The sequence below is a fragment of the Oreochromis niloticus genome, linkage group LG17 (assembly GCF_001858045.2).
Source record: "Oreochromis niloticus isolate F11D_XX linkage group LG17, O_niloticus_UMD_NMBU, whole genome shotgun sequence".
Lineage (NCBI taxonomy): Eukaryota > Metazoa > Chordata > Actinopteri > Cichliformes > Cichlidae > Oreochromis > Oreochromis niloticus.
Window position 1 is genome coordinate 14,760,769 of NC_031981.2, and position 17,442 is coordinate 14,778,210.

General features: G+C 38.8%; 1 protein-coding gene and 1 long non-coding RNA gene across 9 annotated transcripts in view; one reads left to right on the forward strand and one right to left on the reverse strand.

Moving 5' to 3' along the window:
* magi2a (membrane associated guanylate kinase, WW and PDZ domain containing 2a) overlaps positions 1–17,442 on the reverse strand; it is a 272,345-nt gene that overhangs the window by 157,803 nt on the left and 97,100 nt on the right. The window lies entirely within an intron of this gene.
* On the forward strand, positions 9,106–12,646 carry LOC112842710 (uncharacterized). Its single transcript, XR_003214685.1, has 4 exons — positions 9,106–9,223; positions 11,407–11,596; positions 11,720–11,780; positions 12,398–12,646. It is a non-coding gene; the product is annotated as an uncharacterized LOC112842710 (long non-coding RNA).

Here is a 17,442-nt window from a genome sequence, read left to right on the forward strand (position 1 = left end):
TCAAAACAACCTGGTTGTGCTGCCAAAAAGGCTCCGGATGTTTGCACTGCACACTTTGGGCACATTGGTGGGGACTCAGTGGTGACTCTGAGGTAGTTCCAGTCCATCAGACACTTGCAGATGCTTGCTTTAGGATTTGCAGAGTTTAGAGAACCGGCTCTTGGGTTCGTGTTATGTGGAACGATGCATTCCCCCAATGCAGGAGATCAAGCAGTGCTATTTCTAATACAGCATGTGGATCTTTCAAATATCAGTTTACATCTAAAAAATTAGGAATTCTTCAGTCAGTTTTAAGTGTTACAACATAAATTTTTCTATCGTTAAGGTATTTGCTACAACACACGGCTGTAGTGCGGTGCAGTTGTTATTCTGTTAATCATTACACTTAGAATTAAAAAAAATAAAATTTTATTCTTCTCTATTACTTGTAAGGGTTTCTACACCTGTCACATCCACCTGTCTGCATCCATTTTTACTTTGTGTTTGAAGATGTGCCAAATGTGTGTGTAACGTCTGAATGTGCCGCAAGCTCTTCAAGTGTTTAAATAATGAGAGAGAAAGGAAGAGAGTGAACGGCTCTCAGGGAGAGACAAACAGTGAAAGTATGTGAGTGTGTGTGTGTGTGAACAAGTGTATGCCTGTGTGGTGGTTAATGATGAAGATATGCTGTTCTTCATAGCACCTCTGAGTTGTTTCAACCTGCTGCTGTTTCTTTGATGATCCCCAAACACACACACACACGCGCGCGTGAGCAAATATATACAACACACGCATCCCCACCATCTACCCAACCTCCTTCACATCATCGGCGAGACCTTCTCTGAGCAGTAATCCCCTTCAGAGTCATCATCAGTCATCTAGACATCTACATCTCTATGGCAATGACCTAAATTCCTCCACAGTGTGAGCAAATGTATGCATGTGTGTTTGTTTTATCTTTGTCTATGTTAATGGTGCGAATGTCTAACATGTAAAAAGCAAGCACGTGAAGCCACACAACGAAAACAGGAATAATATACTGCAGGCGGCTTGCCAGTGACTTTCAAATGACATGAGTTTCTGGCAGATCTGGAGGATATATTGGCAGGATAATAGAAAGAAAGGCTGCAATGTGGTGAGATTAAAGCCTAAAAATAAATTGTCTTCATGATTAAAAGAAACCAACCTTGACTGTTGTAAGGGGATGGGGAACGAATGTCTAAAAGCCATGACAGTACTGTAAAATAAATTCAATTTCAAACTGTTTCACAAATGTGCCTTGTAATGACACATCTCGCGATGATTATTTTATTTTAGCTCAGCAACTGTAGGTCTGCTTAATGTGCTGCTCTCTTTGAAGAGAAGACATGCAGATAGAGATGTGCAAAGAAGTGGGAAAAAAAGCTAATCTTAGCGAGCCAGAACCAAAGATTTGTCAGAAAAGTAACTAAAAGGTCACCAAGTTGGCGACCTTTAGCCATGTTGGCAGCTAAGCTTGTTTTAGAGTGTGCACTCTAGAAGCTGTCATCACAGACAGAGAGTGAAAGCTGGCCAAAAAAATCAAGTTTTACCCAATTCAAATAAGGAAAAAACTCACAAAAAAACTTTGGATTTTAATAAATTTATAAATGATTTATGGACTGTAAAACCTGCAGTCAAAAGTCTGGAGTTGCATTCACTGAATCCACTGTGCAATGATTTGATTTTTTTTCTACCAGTCTCATGATTTACAGGCTCAACTACCAGAGTTTCAGCCAAAAATGTTGTTAAGCCCGGTGGCTGTGACAGGACGGGAGAATGAGTGGTGGAGGTGGAATATTGCACATGATTAATGTTACTATTATGCTAATTGTGTGGCACAAATGGAAAAGGTGCACAGGTAGCCTAAAGGTAGCTGATCTCGCCACTTCTATGGAAACGAAGCAGGTGTGTCAGAAGAAAGAAAAAAACCCACACAGATACTCGAGAGAGAACATCGGATTACAGTTCCTCTTAAATATGCAATGAATGAACATTAGTGGTCAGATATTATCTGAAAAAGCAAAAACTTTTTTTCTTTATTAATTAAAAAAGCAATCTCTTAGCTTTTTTTTAAAAGCTGTTTTATATGTAAAAGAAAAAACAGATACCTTAATTGTATTCTACAGAGGCAGGCCACGTTGGGTTTGTAATATACTGATTGTAATGATACCAGAAACTTGGAAGTTAGAACCAATATCAGTAGAATTATATGATTATCACGTGTCTTGAAATATACATTTATTAACAGGTCAATTTAAATCCCCAACATGGTAACATTATATTTTGTTGAAAAAACACAGACACAATTTTAGGGATGGGAATTGCTAAGAATTTAGCGATTATCGATATCACTTATTGATTCAACTCTCTAATCAATTTTTATTAGCCTCGCTTTGAGAGTCACCACCATCTCTAAGCAGCATATCAAAGCCAATACATTCGTCCAAATTAATTGTATGCTGTGTGGTAAAATGCTTGTGCATGTTGGATGCATTTCCCGTCTTTGTTGTGAGGAGTATTGGAGTTGTTACTCTAAAAAAAGTATTGTATTACACATATAACGCAAAAAACTTTTCTTAAATGTAATAAAGTACTTAATTACTGCCAGGAGAATGTAATTCATTATACTACCCATACATTTTTGCAATTCTCCATAAAATGACGGGAAAAACATTGTCTCATAATTACCGTTTAACAACATAAACCTACATGCTACAGTCCCACACACCAACACAAATCCCTATCCTAATGAGGACACAAGTTCAGGGTCTGGGTGCTGGGCTGGGGTCGACATTCACTCGGCCTTATAGTCACTGTGGATTCTTGGCTAGCTTAGCGTTAGCATGTTGTCTGTGCAGGTGCTTGCAATGTCCAAGTTGTGTTAGCAGCATAAAACCGATTCTACCATCACTAAATGTTAGGATAGCTGCTGAGTATCCTACTAGCTTTACTACAAGGTATACCATTAGTTACATTAGCTAAAGCATACAACTTATTGTAAATACTTTAGCCTATAAAAACATAGCCGCCGAGACTAGGTAACAACAGAGTTCTTGCCCCTCCTTTGCCCCGCTCCCTGTAAATTTTTCTAGATCCGCCACCGTCTGAAAACCACCCTGACTTTTTTTTTTGCAGTTTGATTTTTGTCAGTGAGTTATCACCTCTTGCCTCTGCCTTGAACCTGACTTTTTCTTGTAAATAAGTCAAGACTGAGCTACCACAGCAGCTGTGTTTGTCACCATCTAGCATGTGTAGTTTTTCCTGTGGACATCTTCTTCTTCCTCCTTATCATGTATGAATAGCCTAAAACATTTATAGATGTTCCTGGAAGAATTGCAGTCTTGGTACCAATGCTGTGAATGATACTTACAAGTACAGTGGCATTTACAAGATTTTGGTGTCAAACTGTATTTTAAGTATCTGGTCACATTCTACATTGATGAGACGATAATTAACTGTGGAAATATCTAGTTTTTGCATAAAGCAATGTATTGTTCTTCCATTAAGGGATAAATAAGATGATTTCTTAACTCAAGTACAATCCTAGTAGTTCATTCGGTTTTAGATAAACTAACTGATATCAGTGTATTAGAAAGGGAAGCATGTGGAGTTTTAAATTCAATGTTATACTTTAATAACCAATGGATTTCCTGTGAATGAGTATAACTAATATGCAGAGTGATAAAATCTGAATTCACATTGCATAAATCTACTAATGACACAGTCTTTCTCTGGTGTGAGAAAGAATTTGAATCTCTGACATAAAACCTTTTGTATTGTTGCTATAATTTGAGTGAGTTTTTTTTTTTTCGTGATGATACGAGGTGTCTTTGAAGAGTCTGAAAATAGCCTCCGAACACCCGTTAGTGACCTTAGCTTTCATAAAAACAGAAGCTAAGCTCTAGTTTGAATATTAATAGATGAAGGGCACAAATTGGGGCTATTCTACTTTCAGCTTTGCTGGTGAATGGAAGCATATGTCATTGTTAGCATTTGAACACGCTATTACTGCTCTTGTTTCTCCAGAGAGAGAACAGCAACAGTCCATTACTGTGAGCAGCGCAGGTTCATACTCTGTATGTATTGTGTGTACGCTCTTGTTTAGTTAACAATGCAGCTGCTGCTTTGAACCTGTGATCCCATTAAACAAAGACAAGAAACAACAGCATCTCTGACACTATAGCTAGATTATCCGTGCATGTTATTAATATTGATTGCAGCAGCGCCTTTAAATATTATGCACATTTTAAGTGTGTCTTGGAGGGATATTTACAATTTCAATATGCATTCTTCAGCAGTGAAATACCACTTGCTGTCTAATTAGTTTTCCTCAGAAACATTTACAAAGCGCTCTGAAAGGTTGCGGGAAGCTTGATCTAAAAGCTGTCTGACACCAAGCAGACTGAGGACAATTTCACACTGTGCTCGGCTTTTATCAGTCTCAATAGAGAAAGGCATGTGTAGGATAAATATTATGTTCGAGGCCCCTGCAGAGGTCAAAACTGTTCTGGAATTCTGGGGTTAAAAAAACTGTGATAAAGAAACTACCAGTTACTCCTGTTTCAGTAACATTCACGTTTAGTTGATTAGTACAGGATGAACTAAAAGTAGTGATTTCAAACTTAAAAGCATCACAAATAAAAAGAAAATGTTAAAAATGAAGAAAACATCCCACCTACAAGTAATAAATGTAGTTCATCTCTAAATATTGAGACTCAAAACGTGAACTAGTTCTTCCAAAATTAGCTCTTTTCTGAAGAGCTCTTTTCTTTTGAAGTTTTTTCCTCTACATATGGCAGCAGTCTTCCAATTTATTTTTGAGTGAAGAGCGTCTGGTTTTTGATTGAAGCAACATCTCTGCTTTGGCACCTGAGACCCAACAGCAGAGTGTGCAATTACCTCCTCTAAGGCTGGGGAGACATTATATGACATTTAGGCTGATTATATCCGAGATGAGACAGACCCGTTGGAGCTTTGTGAGCAGACACAGAGAATCATAGGAGTTGTGTGAAAGTTAAGGGCTTTCAACTCTTGCTCTTACTCTTCAAGCTAACCAATACAGTTACTTAAATGTGATTTAGTGGTATATGAACAAAAAATGATCTTTTCCAACCTATTCAAATTGTAAGCTCAATCTCTTGTTCTTAGTTAAAAGGAGCGACACCTATTGTGGTCTTCTGCTGCTGAAGTACGTCTGATCATCTGCATACCTTAGTTTTAATGACTGGTTATTTGAGTTATGCCCAAAAAATGCTTCAGTGGGAAATCTATGTCATAACTTATGACATAATTGGAAACCCTTCTTATCCCAACCATGCAACTTTCCATGCTGTTCAGTCACTGCGGGCTGCATTGACTCGCCATGGAGTTACATTTCTTGGGAGGTGCTGCCAGGTTATGTGGAAGGTTACGGCATGGGGTTAAGAGGGGTTTTCTATTACTAAGTTATCCTAAGTTAGGATGTAGCTTTCCAGTTGATACATAATTCAGGCATTACAGTTGCCTTACTATCACATTGAAGCAGTCTGGCCATTCTCTGGCCTCTGGCATGAACAAGGCATTTTTACCCAGACACTAACTTGGTAACCATGTCAGAAGCATCTTCTAAATAATACATAATATAATAATCTGTTATAGGAAAGGTTGTCTGAAAAAGACTGACAGCAGGGAAGCCGCAAAGAAAACCAGATGAAAGCCACAAGCTGAAAATTAAAAAATAAAGTGTATATATATATATACTAAAAGTGCTGGAGGTTTAAGCTCTTTAAGGATGTATTCATTACAAAGATACGTTCTTAAACAAAGGTCTGTTTTGTCACTTTAAAGTATTTTCTATAATTAAATTTCTACAATTGAATAATATGTATGTGTATATGTATGATATGTAAAAACACAACTATCTACAATAAATTGTTGACAAATTTCCTTTTGAGGTGTCAATCCTTTCTTTTTGTCTTTTTATACTAAACTCTCAGGTGAACATAAATATTTGCATTACAGTGCTCCCTCGTTTATCGCGGTAGTTACATTCTAAAAATAACCCGCGATAGGTGAAATCTGCCAAGTAGCCAACTTTATTTTTTACTATTATTATATATGTTTTAAGGCTGTAAAAAGCATGCAAAATTGCACACAAAAAAAACTGCGAAACAGCGAGGGAGTGAAAGGTGAACCGCGTTATAGCGAGGGACCACTGTAAATCATTCACATAGCTGTTTTTTCCCAGTTATTTGGTCATGTAATTTAGGTACTGTGATCTGGAAGTTGTGGATGGGTGATTGTGTAAATTGCCTTGAAGCAGGTATCTTGTCAAAGTAAAATATGGTGATTTTATTTCCTATCTGATGGAACTACATAATCTGTGATCAGTTTACCAGCGGACAACCCTCTTTCTTTTCTCTTGAAAGATCAATTACTGCTAACGCTAGCAATGTAGCCCTAGCCTTTTCCGTCTTGCATTCAATCTTCTAGCTTCTAGTCTCTTGTGCTGTAGTCAGTTGGATTCCAACTACACCGACTGGGACTGCGTCTGGCAATGGTGGTCTTCGTTCTGCTCTGCAAGTTGGAAGGCCACTCTAGCCAGAACCAGCAGCATGTGGAGAACCTGTTCATTTATGAACAGGGACTACCGGTACTGTTGCCAGCTGCGGTCTAAGACAGTGACATAGGATTTAATCATAAAGATGACACTCGAGTAACAAGCAGAAATCTGACTCTGTGGGGAAAACAAAGTTTGGCTCCTATAGCCATTATTATTAATCACTACAAATGTACTTTATGCAGCCAAGAGTTTTAAATTGATTAAAGCAATTCTTTACACCAGAAAAGCTATTTGTCTTTGAAGATGTTCCAGGAGTTACATGTTAATGTATATAATCTAACACAAATAAATGGTGCTTTACAAGAACATTATCTTTAATATAAATAAACACACAGAAACATGTTATTTTTTTTAAGAAGGGATGGGGAGCACTTTTGTAAAAGCAGAGGAAGTATTTGCATATTATATATATTAAGCAGTAATATTTAGAACACACACCCACACACACATCAGTACAAGATTATTGTATTGATGTGCGTGTCCCAAATCCGACTTCTTATCAGCTGTGTGTGTGTCGCTTCACCACCCCAGAATGAAAATAAATGAAAAAGTCAAACAGCGCAGGTGCAATCTTGTGTGTGTGCTGTTCTCGTTCTTCAGAATCGAACATAATAGCCCTCTGCCACCTGTGCTTGTTGCAAATCATCCCTTTTACACCATGTCTCCAAATAATAAGTGACCGATGTCTGGTGCTGAAAGTAGCTAAACAGGCTCCTTTGCTCCATGCATTTTATCGATCGCGCGTCCTTGAGAAAACACTTTAATTTTGCGCCAGGTGGTGCAGGCATGTAATGTGCTCTTTAATAATCTTTAGGGTGATTACATAGGGAGAATGAGTTTATAATCTGACAAACCTCCGCAGACCAGCGCTGACATCACGTCTGTCTCCATGGCAATGTGGAAGAAACGTAGGCTGTTGGTATCTGGAAGCAACGCGAGTGAGGAGAGGAAGGGAGGCAGAGATAGAGGGAGACAGACAGAGAAAGAGAGTGTCGGAAATCCTCTAGGAGAGGCGTGAAGGAACATAGTGTCAGGAAGCTACCCGCTCTGAATACTAATATAGGAGGCTATAGATGGACAGGCGAGCACGTGCACACACAAACTCACACACACACCAGTCAGTGACACGGTCTCTCTCAGTTTTGTCAACAGTCAGACAGTATCAAGTGAAAAATGGCCTTTGAGCACAAATGTCACCGAAGCCAACGGTGATATTAAAGCCTATTGGACTAAAGCTTCAGGCTGCTCTCCACAGAGAGCCGACAGCCAGCGAAGAAAGACAAAAGAAAATGGAAAAACAGATAAATATGAAAACCTGTTCTCACATCTGATAAAGTATTTCTTTCTGTCAGTTTCACACCTTGAAATAAAAAGTCCTCTGAAAGGCTGTGACTATTTTGTTAGGGCCACGTAACTCTTCAAAGCCTTGTAAGTGTCCTAAAATTCACCACCCACTGGGTTAAAATCAATCATTAAGAAAATGTTTTCACACTGGAAAGTACGTTTTTGTGCCAGTGTAGCCTTAGCCTTTGCAGAGCCGTGTTTTGTCTTTGATAAATGCAGCAAGAAAATCTTGTCAATTCATCTCTGTGGAAAAGTTCAAGCTCATTCAATATAAGAGCCTCTTGTTTGAGTCCAGTCTAATAGTTTTGGAAACAATAACCCTGGCCCTGAGAAGTCCTCATGATTCATGCTCTGTACTGCATGCAGGTTGGAGGTGAGTGCATAAAGGACAGGAAATGCTGCAGATAGGCCAGATTCACCAAAGTGTCCTGGAAAACAGCAGCTGCTCTTATCTGTTTCTAGCATGCAGACACCTCAAAGTAAGGAACACGGGGTGATATGATTCTGATGTGATGCTATATTTTTAGTAACTGACAATATACTAATATCTCTAAGAGAAAGATTTGTGTTATTGACTCAGCACAACCTTTATGTATGATAAAAATATCAAAATCAAATACATAACAATATAAACCTGACACTCATATTGGTTTCTTTCTCTTTTATTAATGTCAGCGACACCAGCCTTCTAAGCTTTATTAAATAATATTCACAATATTGATCCAGCCCTGAAATACAGGCTGTCTGACTCTGACATGCAGGAGGAAGTCCACAACATGTAACCTAGGGATGCACTGATCCAACACTTAGTCTTCGTTATCGAGGTCAGTCCATGTTGGCCATTTAAATTTATCTTGTCCAATTGTTAAGACATCTGGCATCAACAGTGCTGCACAAGTTGCATGAAGGGCTAACAAATCCCTCTTGTGGTATTTTATATTAGCTCCATGGAGAAGTTTGCTTATTGGAGCAGTTTGCAGCTCGTTTTTCATGATGAATAGCTGATGAACTGTGAAATTTTGCTAATGTTAGCTTTAATTCACCTGTCTCTCTCCTCTTCTCCAGACTCATGGACCGTGTACAAAAAATTGAGCACAGTAAACCATAAAACAGTTGCAGAAGACTTGGGCATGACCAAAATTTTGCAGCCGAAATTGTTCCTTTGAAACAAGGACCAGGTCTGCAAGCGCTTGTAGTCAGCTGCGATCTTCTAACCAATCAACAAAATGGAGATAAAAAGCCAACAAGACTGACACAGTCTGCCATCGATCTACTTTGGTTAGTGAATTAATGGAGTTAAACGGGGTTGTTTTTTGGGTTCAAAAAATGCACTGCAGATGAGTTAAACTGATTAACCTACACCGACTCAGTCAGTCCACATCAGACTGTAATAGTTTGTAGAGAGGTTATCTCACATCAGGCAATCTGTGCAATTGCCTTCCAATCAAAACAGGATTTTCCCCTGCTGGCCATTAGAAAAAATGCTGACTTTCACATTGGCTATACTTCTCAAACCTGGTATTTCAGTACCAATTCAGTAGCATTGCAGTTCTAATTTGAGGTCATAGCAGTTCTGATTTAGGGTTTTTGAATACTTTCTAATTCCTGAACTTAATATAATGCCTTTGGTTTAAATAATTAGGAGACTATATGTATAGCAAGAAAGAGAGAGAAAGTACATTTAGCACTGCAGTTATGTCAGCAATTAAGTAACAGTCACCTTTCTGAATTCATACAAAATAAGTGACAATTTGCAAAACTGCTTTGCTGAATTGGTATTCTCCTCCTATAGTGTTGCACCTATACCTCAGTACCTTGACAGGCAGACCTGCCATAGCTGGCAGGTTGTCAAGCCTTGGAGTTCTTTAAAAGATCGAGTGTAGGGCTGTTGTTAGAGAGACCTTCCTTTTTTTTTCCTCAACTGAAAACTGGCAAAAATTAATGAAACAGTACACTTTCAAAGGCAATCTGTTAGGTCACAGCTTATAGTAACCAATGCATAATGTGATGTGCCATTTTCTCCTGTGTAGAAGCTGGTAGAGTTTAGCAGCTCTCTGCTGCCTAAATCTTGACTCTGTCATGCTTGTCCAAGTATGCAAGCTCAGTGTCCAAACAGGTTTACATTAGACTCAAATCACAGTCTGACACTTTGGCAGGTGTAGTAACACTCACTGACTAATCAGGGCTTAGTAACTGATCAATTATGCATAAGCTCATAAAACAACAACAAAAGGTCATTTGTTGCAGAGTAGGCTGAATTAAAATGTTCTTTTACTTCACGAAAGTAAAAAAAAGACATCAGTGGATCTCTATGTAGGTATTCAATTCTGACTAATCAACTGCAGGAAAACTACAATAATTACAGAGGGGACGTACAGAAGTGCTGAGATTCTGCTGCTGACTTTCCCTCTGGGCTTGCGCTGTGTCTTTCTAGGATGCTAAATGGATTTGGATTTGTTTTGGCAGCTGTTAATAAAATACTAACTTATGACAGATTGTTAGCCCAAGTAGAATTATGTTTGGACCTTGGATTCAACAGATACGTGAACACACAACAACCGTGACGCAGTCTGTGCAGCAAATAAAATAAATTAATAACCAAGAAATCTATTCAGGGTTGGCTTAAGCCTCTGTAGGAGTCGTGAGGAATCCCGAATAATTTTGTCTTCTCGTGTGTTTCTCAACAGCTTTGACCTATTTGCTTGGTAAAGTCACCCCTCTAAATATAGACATTGGTGGGATTGAGAAAGACAGGGGGGAGAGAAGAGGAGGAGGCAGAATTATCAAAGTAGTTTATGGATGAGCTCAGTGTGAATTAAATCTGTTTTCTCCCCACAAAAAGAGAGGTGGGGAATAAGGAGACAAGGAGAACACGACAAAGGAATAAAGGCGCACAGCTTAATTAGCAAAGACACAGATCAAGCCGAGGAAGCAAAGCAAACAGAAAACGGTGGTCTGCGTGGTGTCACGTACTGTTTGACTGCAGCAAATTCCCCTTGCTTCTCTACTTTTTTTTTCTTTTTAAACATGTGGTCTTTCTTCTTTTTTTGCCTGAAAATACCAGCAGGCTGCTAACAAAATCAGAGGCACAGAACATTATGTTTCCATTTCTGATAGACAGCGTTGAATCCAGCAGATGGAGGCTGTATTGTACCTGTTTACCACACCAAACACTTCAGTTCAGTGCTTGGTTCATCAAAGTGTCCTCTGCAGGCTTGTTCACTTCGGGAAGCACTGAGCTATTGATTCTGCTGCTTTGTTAGCCTTTCTGTATAAAATAACACCTTCTTCTCTATAGAGTTGTTTGCACTTTAGGCAGCTTTATGCATTTTTTTTCTCTGTGTGGGTGCACACATGGTATATGCATTTATCTAGATCATTGTTGAAGCAAGCTTGTGCACATGTCTGCTTTTAGACTTCTTGTAAGACGTGCCTCTTCTATCTATGTTGCTTCCTTCCAGACACAATGCTTGTCCACCTAATCCAGTCCCAGTGCTCTAATTGGCTAACTGCAGCCATTTTCTCTGCTCTGGGGAGCGTGGAGATTAGGGGGAGTGTGTACTCGCTGCTGCCCGGCGCCTAAATGAGTCATGCTGTGGGTACAATGTCTCTCCGAGGGATAGATGGAGCACGCCCACACATACACACAGAGTAAGGACTCGCCACAAGATTACTGAGCTAGGATCGCCAAAACTCAAAACATACATGTATAGATTTTAATGTGTTATGTCTTTATCACTGAACCAGTAATCATTTGTGTGTTTTACTGGCCAGATCAACGCTCTCACACCTGAGCTTACCTACCGATTCCTGCTGAGGTTTTCCCTGCTCTCATGTAAATATCAATAATGAATGTTGCCTGGGGCTAAACACTCAAGTTATGTTGTTCACAATACTCACAGTTCATGAATGCTACATTAAACACTACTATTGCACAGTTCTGTTGTCAGCTCAAGATGCAGTATTAAAGACCAACGAACACACCACTGCTCCAGCTTCATCTGCAATGTTAAAACCAGTTATTTTTAGCTTTGGTTTCATTTATCAGAAGACACTGATTAATTAAAAAAACTAAAGGAAGTACTGTAGTTACAATTAGTGAAGCACAGATGTGATGTACCAGTGCCTATGCCAGTGTTATTGAACAAATTGGATACTGGCCAGATGTCTTTGATCCACATGGAAAACTGTCTCATGGTGCAAAAACCTGAAACTAATATTCATCCACGCGCCTTAGCAGGTGGTAAAATAATGACAGTAGCTCAATTCAAGCACCACAAAATTCATCAGAAAAAATTTTGGCAGTCAATTCATGTTAATCAACTTATTCATCGAGGAAAAGTGTCAAGCACTAGCTGATTTCAGAATCTCAAATGTTATGATTCAATGCTTTCTTTGCTTTCTTACTGGTACTCAGACTCAAAGTTGTCTGAATTGATGTTTCTTTGACAGGTACCCTCAACCTAAAGATTGCTGCAGGCTAAGCACACGCCTTCATACTGGCCGCACTCCCCAGAAGGACAACACAACTCACAAAGAGCTCATGGAGCATGATAAAGAGCTGACTTGGTCTCCAGATTCCCTTTGTTTATGATCCAATCAAGCAAGCCTAACTCACAAAGGCCATACCCCACAGCCAACAGGACCCAAAGGATCATGATGCCACACATCAGATTACAGATGAACGTAGGACAGGTGCAATGCCCATGTCCATAAGAAAGTGGATCAAAATGCTAATGATCAAATCAATTACAACTTAATGCCTCCAATCTTCTTTTTACCAATGCATGCACAGTTTTCTGCAGTAACAGTCATTAAAAATCTTTTTAGACATCTTTTTAATTTAAACACGCAACATTGTAAAATCAATAAAGGAATTAATAAAGAAACAGACCTATGATCTTATTAATGTCCATCTTTACATGCGTTTGTTAGTTAATAAGTCACTTTGTAATGACAGACCCTTCCTTATTTAAACTGAAGAATAAATTATTCTATAGGTATATTATCCTCACTAATGATCCAAATCAGTTCAGCAAATACTAAAAAGGGAGAGAAACAGCGGCTCTATTGAACAGGTTCTCTGTGCCCATCAATACTGTGAGTTTACTTTTAAGGGGAAAAGTGGAATCAATGCATACCTGGTTACCATGCCAAAGTCTCAAAATGAAAAAGCTGCTCGGTTGTTACAAATTCAGATTTTCAATACTGATACTACGCGTATTTGTTGAGGGATAGGTGCACATACTGTATACAGCTTTGTTCCCAAACACAACAGCATTCAGACACGCACACCGAGATACCATTCAAATGTAATCTACTTAGTCTTTGTGCTGCTTTTATCATTCATAAATATTGGAGTAGGCAGTGCTTTAGATGTTAGCTGAGAGTCACATGATTGTGGGGCAGCTGCTGTGGCTTTGCAGGAGACCAGAGTTTATATAAAGATTTGATGTTCAACAGCATATACGCTATAAATGAAGCACAGACTTAACCAAAGAGTTCTCCAAAGCTCCCATAACTGCACCCAGACAGGGAAGACGCCACTAGAGGTCTCTCAGAGTGAGCGAGGCAAAGCACCATCGAGAGTTCATTTCTCTCAAGCAGACCCCGGGGAGAGGGAGTGGATAGAGGAGATGTGAGGACAGGGCCACTTTCTGCTGTCCTTGTTTCCCTGACAGAGAGCTTTGCTTCCAAACGTGAGCTGAGCATCTAATGCCCATCAGACCAAAAGACTTCCTTGAAGATTTCTGAAGCACTCGGAGGTGTCGCAAAGTCAAATGGCTCAATGAAGACAGCCATAAGGTGCCAGTGATCGTTTAAGCTTTTTTCGAATTCAGAGGAAAAGACTTCATGGGTGCACAATCACTGAAAATGTTTATTTCATTCACAACGGATCTCGTCTCAATTAGGAAAGCCTGTATTGTTGAGTAGTGGTGGAACTGTGAGAGAAATTGAATTTATCCGCTCTACTTTGAGGAGGAAAGGTTCTATTTGCATGTGTAAGTACTATCTACCAGGAGAGGTACTAGCTATAATCCCATTAATCAGCATAATTGGCTCATAATTGGCTCTCATCACGTCCCTACAGATGCCATCAGTCAAGCCTCAACATTACTGCCAGACATCTCAAGCACTGGCTCACTCTCCCTGCAGAGATGATACAGGTTTGGTCTTTGCTGTTACACTGGAGAAACAGTGTGCACAGACAACAAATAATGATCTTCAAGCCTCACTAAAAGTCACTCTTTTATCCAGCAAACAGCCATGTGTAAACAATACGCTGAGACTTGCTGCATAAAAAGCAAAAGCAGACATCTACCTTCATATCCCAAAAAAATGAGATGCGGACTGGCAGCAGTGACAGAAATCAATCACTTTGCAGTATGAGCAGAGCCGATCACCTGTGCACATGTTCAGGTACATGTGAGCAGGTGGGTGTGTGACAAAAGACTAATGAAACCAGACGTGTGCACCTCACTCCTGTGACAGATGTGTGATGGCTCGGGGAAAGGGGCTTTCTGTTTCTGAGAACTAACGCAGCTGCTGAGGCAGAAATGCTGCCCACTTAAGAAAAGACACAGGATTTACAGTTTCACAGCAAAACATCAGAATGCAATTGTTTTGGAATTATAAAAAACAAATGATTTTAAATCTGTCTTTAACATTTGTGGAATTGGAGAAGTTATAAATAACTAAAGCAACTACGTTTCATATCTGGAGTTAGCCTTTTTTTGTTCAGGAAAGACGAACCACAGTATTTTTTATGTCTGATGTTCCCTACGCTTTAAAGTCTTTAAAGTCAAGTAAACTTAAAAAACGGAAACTGACTATTGTGGCAAAAGCAATTAAACAAACCTAACTTTGTAAAGGTTGGTGAAATTCTAATTAAAAGTAAGCAGCACTTTTTGTGCGCTTCACACACGTTTTGTTAAATTCAATCAAGCTGTTACATCTCTAAAACAATGAGCAATATTAACCCAATTCTTGCAAAAAAACTCTCCAAAAACTGGCACTGGCTGAAATAAAATTTAAAGTTATTCAATACGAGTAAGTCAGATCGTTAAAAAATAAAAACATAAATCTTTGTTTGTTAACTTGTAATCAGTTGAGAAACCATGGAGGTTCTTATCTATATCAGATATTATAACATTATCACGTTGCCTAGCAACCACTTACCAGTGGGTTAAAATGTAGCATTTATGCACCTTTGATGCCTTATAAAGGCACTGTATCATTTTGATTTCAACACTGATAACATCTCATTTACATGTACAAAATATTCATCATGCTTGACATATTATCATTAAATTGTCTACGAACCACCATTCATTAAAATAATCTATTTGTAGAACCTAAAAAGCATAGTAAGAATCTACTTCACAGCAAGTTTTGTGGATCTAAATTAAAGTTATTAGTTAACAGTTATTAGTTATCTGTAATTTACATCCACAAAACTTTCATTCTGCATCTAATCTGACATTATCATGTTGTCTAGCAACGACCTACCAGTGGGTTAAAATGAACATCTGTAGCATTTATGCTTAGAAAAGCATCATATAATTTTTATTTTATGTCAGTAACATCTGATTTGGAACCACAAAAACTTTCATTATGCATATTTTATGATGTCATCACGATGCCTAGCAACCTCCTAACAACAGCCTAAAATCACTGGCATGTGCTATTGAACTTAACATAAGGGCGGCAGGACGCGAGCTCTACTAATTTGACAAGGCTTTGTTTTTTCACTTAAAATTGAACCAACTCAGAAAATATGATTATGAAAACCGCAGTTTACCATTTTATGTTGGACAACAGGCACAGTAGCTAACAGTAATTCAAACAACTGGTGATTAGCTACATGTTTATGTGCGTGCAGTTTAAGGTTGCAGCAAGCGTCCCTGGCATAGATAGCTTGTTGGCCTGGTAAATATGTCAGAAGTGCAACATGTTGGTGTTATTTGGCAATTGTCCTTTAGAAGATGATTATTTTTCCAGTGGATTTCTCAAGGAGGCAATGCATCAGTGTGGGAGATCAGAGGGTGATATAGTCGTCCAGTTATCTTACCCTTACGCAATATTAAGATCTATTCTCAGGAGACATTTTGGGATGTGTATGTTTTTGTAGCAATTCCCACAGCCCATAATACTGCATGGCTGGAGAGACGCTGCTTTAAGTAAGATTTAATAACCCTGAACATGGACAAATCGCTAACAAATATAGCGACATAGCGATAACATTTTTAACCCTGTTCCTGTCCACAAAAACATACACTGAACAGAAAACTTGGTTTAATTAAAATGCCAAGTTAAGATGAATACATAAGTAGCTTAATACATGAAAGGTCAATTAAATATGTATCTGACAATACAGAAGATAAAGCTGTTTGCCAGGCAAAGTGCTGAAACTGCTCGCCCTGTACTCCAACCTCTTGGGTGTGGATGTGTCTAATGCACATTTTTGTGATTGTCTGTGAGTAAATGCATTGTATGTTTGTTTGGGGAGGCGCGCTGCTCGTGTCAAACAAAAGAAAACACACTTGCTCTTTGTTGATCAGTGTAGCAATCTAACCTTGAGCAACCAAAGCATCTTCCTGCGCACTGAAGCGCACTGCAAAACAAAGCAAACACAACTGAGAAACAGAGAGAGGTGGAGTAAGTAACGGAGGGAGGTAAAGGAGAAGCGAGCCAAAAAAAAGGCCATGCATATTTTTTTTTCCCTTCAGTAAACCGATCGGCAGAAAAGAAACGAAAAGCCTGTGGTGACAGAGCGCGGTTTATCTGAACAACCAGGTAAAAAAATTCTGTGGAGTGAGAGGGAATCAAGTAAGTGCTGCCTTGCATTTTGCCGAATTGGATGAGAATATGAAAATCCAACAGCTGACTGTTTCTTCTCTTTAATATTGTACAATAAAACGATTCTGGGGCATGGCAGGATTCCAGTGAAACAGTGTGAGGGAGAGAAAAAAACCCAAGATAAACAAAAGAGAGATAATTTGTCTTACCCTGTAAGATAAATTGATCCCCCAGCTTCTGATGCTCATTTAGTATTCAGTGTTCAACTCACTAGTAGCACACTGAGCTCTTGATCGGATTTGCTGGTGTACTGGGGGCAACAGGTTAAGAAGTATTTTCCAGGAATCAATTTTGCACAATAAATTTGATGAACTTTTATTAGTATGAAAATACAATTTCTGACAGAAATGAAATACTATTTAAACTGAAATTAACCACACATCTTTACTGAGGAGTACAAAGGAAGCTGTAAGCTTTTGAGAAATAGTGATTTTATTTATATTGCAATATTTATATCAGCATTCATTGATGTGAAAAAATACATATTGTAATCAGATTATTTTCCATATCATTGAGCTCCATATACTAATACTCTGTATATGTTTTTCAAATTGAAGCAGCTTTTACTTTGAAGGTCAATAGTGTTTGTTTCTGGTTTGCCACTAGTTAGCAAATATTCACAATCTGGTTCTTTCAGG